This window comes from Limulus polyphemus, unplaced genomic scaffold, assembly GCF_000517525.1.
Source record: "Limulus polyphemus unplaced genomic scaffold, Limulus_polyphemus-2.1.2 Scaffold3681, whole genome shotgun sequence".
Lineage (NCBI taxonomy): Eukaryota > Metazoa > Arthropoda > Merostomata > Xiphosura > Limulidae > Limulus > Limulus polyphemus.
In genome coordinates this window covers 67913-78595 of record NW_013669291.1, presented here as the reverse complement: position 1 = coordinate 78595, position 10683 = coordinate 67913, and positions in this window count along the sequence as shown.

Genomic DNA, 10683 nt, shown 5'->3' with positions numbered 1-10683 from the left:
CCTGAACTGCACGATGATTCTGATGACTGTCGAAAGCGGGATTCCCAAATTCTGCGAAATTTGCTGCTGACTTATTCCACCATCTGCTTGACCAACTATCCTTCCTCTAAAAAACTCTGACAGTTCGAGAGAACCTTGAGTTCTAGGCATGTTGTAGCACAAGATAATTAGTGTGCGGACCATTTTCATTTATATAGTGCTCTATGAATACAAATTAGTTAGCATAAATCAGTTAGATGACGAAAAATTTGGTGTCTATTTACTTGTGACCACTCAGTATATATATGTTGGTATTTAATTTACCACTGATAATGCGAGAGTTTCGACCGAGAAGGCGTTCTAAAATCTTGCATAGATTTCAAAATATTTATTATATACTAGCCCGGAATTAGCGAACCAGGTTGGTTGCTGTGGTAAGACAATTCTATTGTCATCAATAGTACTTTGTTATCTTAGGTTGTGTATGTGTTTGTATATGTTTTAGTTGACAATACGAAATGAGATCTTGGTAGTGAATTATGGCAGGAAGCCGCTTCTGCGGATTTCCGTCTGTAAACGCTTTTATTTTTATGAAATATTTCGAGTTAGTGTTGCATTGGCTCAATATAACACCCCCAACAATGGGTTACCAATCTATTTGGATCACCGAAGGATGGTAACCAAAAGTATATACACTGACTAACATGAAATGATGAGATACATATGTTTATGTCCTGGTATGTGGCTTACATGTTCACTTCGTATATATTTAATTATACGAAAAACATTTTCTTGTAGCACAAAGCCACTCAATAGGCTATTTGTGCTCTTTCCATCACGGGTATCACAGCCCGATTTTTAGCATTCTGAGCCCCCAAACTTACTGCTGAGTCATTAGTTTTGATAAAGGGATATTTTGCAGTTGTTGCAGCAGAAATATTCGTAGATTATGCCACTTTGTTTGTATAAAACGTAGATTATGCCACTTTGTGTGTAATAAAACGTAGATTATGCCACTTTGTTTGTATAAAACGTAGATTATGCCACTTTGTGTGTATAAAACGTAGATTATGCCACTTTGTTTGTATAAAACGTAGATTATGCCACTTTGTTTGTATAAAACGTAGATTATGCCACTTTGTCTGTATGAAACGTAGATTATGCCACTTTGTCTATATAAAACGTAGATTATGTGTTGTCTATATACAACGAAGTTGTAATTACTGGTTAAGTAGACTTAAAGAAACCTTGAACTACCTGTTGTTTCTTAGTAAGTTTGATTTAAAATATCATTAACTGATATAACTGAACTATTTCCAAACCTTATGGATATTACGTAATAATCAGATTTACTCATATCCAGCATCTAATTTCAAAAGTATTCACAAAATGCACTCAGGAAATGTACTGTAGAGATTAAAGAAACATAAACACAACTTGTGTAACATGTCTATTTACCAGACTGGCCTGCCCTGCCTCCTTCTTCATATATTGGCTGCTTGGTTTATCAAGAGTCTTTAGAATTGTCCGTACTGGATACAGACAAATATAATTCTATATCACGTCTGTGCAGGACAATGGGCATTCTCTATACTTCTGCAAAGGACAAAGACAAAGGGGGATTCTGATTGATTGCCGAAATTCAAGCAAAACGTTAAAATTGCGATATATCAGAATCTATACATCACCTACTATTTTAAATAACGAATTTCAAGTGTTACAAGTACTGAGCTATTCCTTGAGTAGGTTCGCCCCTCCCCATGGAGTCAGATATAGAGCAAGAGCGACACGAGGCTCTAGATGTTTACATGTTTACGACCTTTCAACATTCGATTAACAAGAATATCGAACTTCACAGAACACCTGTACGAATATTTGGAAAATAATTACCTTATTAAAGATAGTTACGGAAGTGTAAGATTCATAACTATCTAGATACTATTTATGACCGATTATTTCTTATACACAAGTTCGGTGTTGACAATATTTGTTTGTAGTGTTATAACACAATTTTTATTTAGCTACGTGAATGTAATGATTTTATAACATATTTTTTTTATTTAGCTACGTGAATGTAATGCAATATTTATTTGTGAAATGAGGAATCGTTTTCTTATTTTTTTGGATTATAGTTAACTTCTTCCAAAAGTTAGTCTTGTCAACAAATAAGTTTTAAAAACTTTAAGGTTACAAGCATTAATCATTGTATGTAAAGCAGTTTATTTAATATATTAACTCATGTATGGAACCAGTTTCCAGTTGTTATTCCTATTCTTCATTGGAAGCAGAGTGTACCTTAGTGTTTGAAAATAACTGTGCTACTATGGAAGTTAGTGAGTCTAATGTGACAATTCTCTTAACTCTGAAGAAGATAGTAATCATTCTAGGCAGTTGCAGCAAAACAAAAATGTCGACTATAGAAGACTTGACGGTCGTTACCCCACAAGTAAAAGGGCTTCTGCTGGTGTTTCTACTTTTCATCCTTCAAAGGATCCTACTGATAACTTACCTCCATCTCCTCCTCAAAGGGCATTGTGACCACGTCGCAAAGTTAATTATCGTAGTTAGCTGGTCTTCAAACTGTTAAATGTTCAGTAAGCGGAACCAGAACTGGAAGCTATAGAAAACCTAGCTAAAGATTCAAAAACGTAAATTGTATCATTCTTGTAAGGTGTCTGTACTTAAACTGTAAAGGATTCATGATATAAAGAGATAGTTATTGAAGGATATAGTTATTGCTGTTTGTCATTGTCATAGATATTGAAAGGTATTGTTTGAATATTCTAATTGCTGTATTATTCTTTTGGAATTAGGTTCTTTCTTTCTGGTTCTTTTTCCTGATTCCATTACTATTGATTTATTAATATTCATGATAAATTGTTTATTAATATTGATGTGAAGTCCTGGCTAGGCATTTGCTAATTAACTGTGTTGAATTTATTTCTAAGTGTTGCTTTTGTGAATACGTTGTGTTTTTGTTGTTGAACCCTGATTGAAGCGGTGTGTTCATTTTAGACCGTTACAAGCTGCCACACAAGTTTGTTTACACGCTACTAGTGTGTAAGGCTAGACAGATTTTTGGTGCGTAAATTTATAGAATTGTACGACATAGTCTCAGTATACTATCACATACTTGTATACTATCACATAAAACTGTAAGTTGTTTGGTTATTGTTTAGCACAAAGCGAGAAAATGCACCTGTGATTTGAAAACCACGGTTATCGAAACCCGATTTTTAGTGTTATAAGCCTTCCGACATAGCGCTGAGCCACCGGAAGCAACTGTTTGTAATGTGTCACAGTTATCTTTCAGTTTACAGTGTTTAAAAGTGGGAAACAAAAACTTTATGTAAAAACTAAGATTTTTATTTTTATGAAGATGTAGTTGCAGATGAAAACTTTTTAAAAGTTTGTTTTTATATTTCATAATATTTATCCCCCGGTTTGTTTATTTGTTTGTAATTAAGCACAAAGCTACACAATGGGCTATCTGTGCTCTTCCAACCACTGGTATCGAAACTCGGATTCTACCGTTGTAAGTCCGCAGACATACCTCTGTGCCACTGGGGGCATGTCCCCCGGTGGGACGCCGGTAGTTTTCCAGACTTACGTTGCTAAAATCCAGAGTTGGATTCTCAGAGTAGAGATAGCTCATTAGACTGTCTTGCTCTATCAACAACAGGTCTTTTCACTCAATAATAAAAAGTAAAAGTCATTGAAGTGGTTAAAAACATTTTTATAAAGTTGCACACAATCCCTGAAAATACATTTTTTCTAAAGTTAACAAAATATATTAAGTAACGTAAAATGGTTTTCTTACACTAGAATCCTGAGGACTAGGCTTTCTTAAGTGTCCATTTTTCAACTTGGAAATATTGAAAAAAAAGAATCTTCTCCTATAAGTATGGTTTATACAGTTCTTGAAAATATAACTGCTGAAAAACCTTGTGGCAAAACTCTAACACTCAGGCAACATTCTGTCATATGTTTCCACCTTGATAAAAATGATTACTGCTTTTCACATGTGTTCTCCTTTACCAGATGGGAGATCACCATTTTAATTCAACTCCATATATATGCTTTGCACTTCTTAGTTTATTGCCACATTATAATAAAAGCTTACGTTTATGATCTGTGGAAGTAGTCTCATACAAAATAACTATTCTTATTATCCTGCTATAGCTGGATTTACTGTGGAAATATAAAGGAGATCACATTAATGTCTACACCTGTCTTTGCTAATATACAGAAGTGGTATGTATGTCGGTGATGGGTTTCATATTTGTATTTTTAGAATGGATGGTAAACAAAGTCAGCAGTTGAAATATTATCACAGAAAAAAGGCAGCAGAAGGGAAAACCTGTCTTACAATTTGTTTGCTCTTGGCCTTTTTATTATAGGTACAATATCAAGACAATAATTACAAATTTTTGAATAAATGAAAAGTTCAGTCTAATATCAATCCGAGAAATATATAATTTGATTTGATCATATCCCAAACACAGGGTATTAAGATATATTTTGGGTATATCCATTTGGAGCTTGTAATAAAATTAGTTTTTTAAGCACGTGATCTTCTTCGCGCATATATCTAGTGTAGATACTCAAATTATGTCATTTTGTTATATGGTTATACCCAACAGCCAAGACATTTGTTGTTATCGATAACTGAAAGGGTAAGACTAAATTGCATTCTTCAATAAAAATCACTGAACATGAAATTGCGTGAATTCCTTTACATGTTCTCCTTTACTTCAGTTTTGCTTCAGAGAGGAATATATAGAGTGCATAATGCCTTTCCCGCCATATTTAGTTTCCACCATGTGCAGATGATTATGGTATGGTGGATGTGAAATGTATTAGTCACAAATCAATTCATTTTCCTGCTAGAAAAGTCATTGAACGCGGGATTACATAACAGGTGTGTATCTCTAACTGTATAACCAACATTCAAATGGTGTGAGTGGTGGTAATTTTAGGTTTAAATGACTGATAAATTACAAATCTAAATCTGTGAACGATAATTAGGGGTCTGTTTATAAAACAGATAATTAGGGACATGGTAAGATACATGTAAAGGAGTTCACAGAATGGGTAGAAAAAATAAACAACCGTATAGGAGAACACATAATTACGGCGACATGTTATTTTGGCTATTTTTATATGTGAAAGAGTAATGGGACAATTAGCTAATAACAAATTTTCAAAACATAAATGTTTACCAATTAATCACAATACAGGATTGAGTCAAACTTAAAATGTTTGTGTTGTGTTATTGCTTTGAAATTAAATTTTTCTGATGGCGACATGCTACTTTTAACACCTCACCATTGTTTATTTCCTTGGTTTGCTGGAAAAACTTAACACAAACTCAAGATATTATATATGTTTGGAAAGCTTTGTCCATCGTCTATCATTTAGAAATTATTATATGTTTGTGTAAGGTAACGTACTCGGAGAAATTTGCCCCAAAACACTGGCAACATCATATTGGACATTAAAAAAGCCTTGCCCATATAATAATATTCAGTGTCTGAGTGTGTGTCACGCAACTCCTCTTAAATCGCTGATCACACCGAATTCCAAATGGTACCAAACGAATCGTCTCGTCCCGAGGTTTGCACAAAGGTCAAAAGTTTGACTTCACCTCTCGGAGAACTAGTGTATTTCGCGAAAGCACTTTTACGGGGATACCCCGAAAGCGGACCCCAAATTTGGCATTAATTTACATTATAGTACGCAAATAAGTAGGCCTACTAATTAACGTTCGTAATTTAGATAGAAAAAATTAAATTTACATTATAGCGACAATGATCATTAAACTGAAAAAGTGCAAAACAGTTGTTAAATCATTAAATTTGCATTATAGCCGCCCAGTAAATGTGGGCCAGAGGCCCATGGGTTCGCTAATAATGGATATATAATACTGGCGCTTTTGTGCCATTTTTGAATTTTATAAAAATACCGTTACACACTAAGTAAATACCACTGAAAAAGGCAACCAGGAGATGCTGAAACATGTTAAGTTCTCTGTATCGTTCCTTAGTTTGATACAGTGGTGAACATGTTATTTGTCATGTTATCTAAAATAAAACAACATACTAAGTTCCTCGAACACAAAATGACACCAAAAATGTAAGGAGCAAAATTTTATAGTTAAAATATCTTTCACTTGATAAACAACAAAATACAGTTAATGAATCAATTTCATTTACAGTATGTCGCTTATTTCAAAAGCTGTAACATGAGTACTTTTAAATGAGCCACATTGTTGAGAAACAAAAGCGATGAGTACCGATCACATGACAATGGGATTGACACATCTTTGCATCTGTAGGACATACTTCTGAGCTGTTGGCGGACAATGTTATTGGGAGTCCTGTCCCAATACTCTGTCAGTGCAATGCCAAGACCTCTAACGTTGCGTGATGGGTTAAGATATTGACACACTGCGTCCTAGAGGTGTTTTTAAAACAGGATATCTAGCTAGTCAGTCGATTACTTCTGTTAATGTTTGTTGGAAAGAGTCTATTAATGTCCACAAAAGACGAGATGGGACATGACTCAAGACCACCGAAATAAACAGAACCACCATTGGGCATCTACATACTTCACAGACAAGTCCAAGTTTCATGTCTATACCAATGGTCGACGGTTTTATGTATGGAGAAGCAGAGATTAACGATATACTGGGTGTAATTTAGTGGTGATTCAGTTATGGCGTGAGGAAAAACCTGTATAAATGGTGATTCCGAGGGGCGCATTTACTACTCGGTTATATATTGATTTGATACTTAGTCCAGTTTGAATGATCCTTACAGTTTATACTTTCGTAAAAACTATCTGATATATTGGAACCGTAACACAAATAGATGCAATCACCAACTCAGCAAATATTCATACCTGAAGAAAAGATGGGAGGTACTGTCCTAGGGCAGACATGAAGTACAAAGTTAACAGAGGCAGCCGTACGTTTTCATAACAGAATACGTGCACATAATTAATGGCCCCCCAGTGGCACAGCAGTATGTCTGCGGACTAACAACGCTAGAATCCGGGTTTCGATACCTGTGGCGGGCAGAGCACAGATAGCCCATTGTGTAGCTTTGTGATTAATTACAAACAAACAAACATAATGTTAATCTGTGTGATGTTTCTGGTGTAGTGTAATATATCAAACTTTTCTAATGTTAATATGTCTGACGTTTCTGGTGTAGTGTAATATATCAAAACTTTTCTAATGCTAATCTGTCTGACGTTTCTGGTGTAGTGTAATATATCAAACTTTTCTAATGTTAATCTGTCTGACGTTTCTGGTGTAGTGTAATATATCAAAATTTTCGTAATGTTAATCTGTGTGATGTTTCTGGTGTAGTGTAATATATCAAAACTTTTCTAATGTTAATCTGTCTGACGTTCTGGTGTAGTGTAATATATCAAAACTTTTCTAATGTTAATCTGTCTGACGTTTCTGGTGTAGTGTAATATATCAAACTTTTCTAATGTTAATCTGTCTGACGTTTCTGGTGTAGTGTAATATATCAAACTTCTCTAATGTTAAGCTGCGTGACGTTTCTGGTGTAGTGTAATATAACAAAACTTCTCTAATGTTAATCTGTGTGATGTTTCTGGTGTAGTGTAATATATCAAAACTTTTTAATGTTAATCTGTGTGATGTTTCTGGTGTAGTGTAATATATCAAAACTTCTCTAATGTTAAGCTGCGTGACGTTTTTGGTGTAATGTAATATCAAAAACCTGTGTGATGTTTGTTTTTTTTGGGTGTAATATTTATGAGAAGGCTATTTATATCTGTGTAAAATTAAGTTATTTTATGTGCATCCGCAGTTTATGTAGATATAGTACTTCCTCTACGTTTTAAGTTTCCTTTGCCATATTTACCGAAACTGTTCACTGCATTAATAGGTCTCATTCGCTAAATGTGTCTTATTAGGTTGACACTGTTGCGCAGGCGTTTTGGTGCTCACCATTTCTTTGCGCAAGCACTTGGAAAGAAAGTTTTAACTTAGGAAATAACTATCTTACTCTATACAGATTAAAATGAGTAAAAGTACTGGATAGTATCTTATCTATTATTTCTTTGATAATCACTTTTTCCACATTTTATGCGTATCGATTTTACAACAACCAGGAATGATAGTGGTACTGGTAGTCTACCTGTACGTAACCTAGGCTGGTAGGGCAAGGAGTACTAACTGTAATACTATATCACAGGCTTTTGCAGTTAAATAACAATTACAGTAAGAGAATTCCGATTCTACAGTCTACTGTAATCAAGTACTATGTCTATAATACAGTATCGGAATATTTCTGTTTATATTTGTAGAACCGCCAGTGGTTATAATATATAACTGCCTCACACCATCATATACTTCCATTGTTTTACTTCGTACGGGATATTTTGTTGAGCACTGTAAGTTGTGAGTGTAAAACAGAGAAACCTATATGTCAATTTCTTGTTTGATAAGAAGCGGAGGAGTATTATTTCGATTTTATGTAAAAGACATAGAACGAAATCTGTTGAAAAAACAACTGATTTTTAATTGATTTAAATCACGTTCTCATAACAAGACAAATATGTTGGCACAGTGATCGCAGGAATATTGTACCCCAGCTGTTGGGAGCATAATCACACACATACATTGTACAGGACTTAAGGATTTTATTATGTTCAACATTTATGAGTAATCGTAACTAGCCTAGCTAAAACTAGTGCCACACTCGGCACGTTGTTTAAAAATATTGTGTTGAACAAACAAACAAAAAAATAGAAAAAATTAAATAAGAGTAATCTTGTTTTTGTTCTTTTTTTTTGTAATGGCTTAGAAATTACACTTTGATATTTAAGTATTAAACTAATTATCAAATTAGGTTATTTATCACCACACTGACTGGTACTGAATTGCGAAAAAATGTATTTAATAAAGAATGTTTCTTTTGAAACTGTTGGAAGATATAAATAAATGTATTTGTCATTTCTACGTGTGTTTTTTTTTTTTTTTTTCCAATGGCTATTCAAAGTGAACAATAATATGTACACAGAATAAACTAATGAAATTCTAAAATATCTTTTACGTATTATTCCCTAGCTTTTATAGAAAATTAGTGCCAGTATAGGGGAAACTACTTACCCATAACGTCGTCCGGGCAGTCCTGCTTAAAAAGAGGAGGTAGAATAGGAGCTTCAAAAGCTGGAGAAATGTCACTAGTATTGTTTGGCTGTTGCCAAAAGGACTGTGGCAGAGCTCTTAACTTCATAGGAAGTGGGTCTATGGATGTAGAAAAAATACACTGATCATATTCTGGTGGTTCATTGTAGTGACTGTAGTTGAGAAAAAAATACGGTATCTTGTTTTAGGGCGTTATCGAAGGTTTTTGTGAGAGTAATAAATATGTTCACTTATATTACAAGTATTTCACTTTATGTACTTCGTAATCAGAAATTGTCTGTCAAAACATTAGCTTTTGCTCCTAAAATTTGGAAGTTACAATATTTTTTCTTTTTAATTGATTTGTAAACAGAAAGACGCCTTTACACTAATTAAGCTGAAGTTCATTCGTTTGTTGTGGTTTTTTCAATAGCTAGACTGCCGAGTTGCGGATCAGAAAGACAAAGGTTCGAGTCGCGAATTGTTGTTGAGGCGTGGATGCTACTGACTATTGCTCTCCTTATGTTCAGAGGTTCCACTTTTGAGGTATGAATATGTCAAAACCTCGAGGGTGACCGTTTAGTCAATTGTCACTTTAGGTATTTTGGTATGTTACGAAGCATGTTTGACAAATGATTTAACGTTTTGTAAATAACCATGTATATAATATTCAAATACTTAATTGACTAAGCTTATGAAGACGAGAAATTACAAATGACAATTATATTTCGTGAGATTTTTTTTAAGTGCGTTACCATGACAACAAATTATGGACTCGTCTAAGGAACTTTCGCTCGCACATAATGTACCAGTTCGGAACCTTCACGTTATCTCATTCAATAGAATACTTCGTGGGTCTATAGTATTAATTGTAGATCATTGTGTAGTAGAGAAACTACTTTGTTTGTTATTTTAGCATCCAATGCTTTTTTTATCTTATGGTTCAATACAGAATACTGTTAGATCTCCATCTTTACGTTATATACAGATGCCTCTCGACTATGTTTAACTTTTCTTGCTAAACCACAGCAAACGCAGTTAAAAAACAAAAACAAAAAGAGAGATGGCAACATCTCACAACACCATCCTACTGTTGATGATTCTTCTTCACCGGAATTCGGTCCATGTTTTGCACCAAGGAGGGTCAGGTTCAGCGTTGACCTCTTCCTCCCTCTCAGGAATTGTTATTTTGTTTGCACTGTTATTAAATCTTAGGTAATAACCCTTGTTACGTTGTTGCATAACTCACAGTATGTTAAATTTTGTTCATTGTCCGCAGTTTTAATTAACATAACCTTTTCGTGCCATGTCCAATTCATGGGGTAATATTAACTCATATATTTACGCTAGCTTCACTTATGCATGATCGCACTATTAATCCATGTTTACAATATAGTTCCGCTTAGCAGTCAAACACACATACATAAAACACCCTATTTTAATATAGTAAACCATTTTAACGTAGAGCTACGTTTGTGTCTAGGATTCAGTTAGCCTAGCACTGTTTGGCCTGTTGTTGAACACGCTGTCTAAAC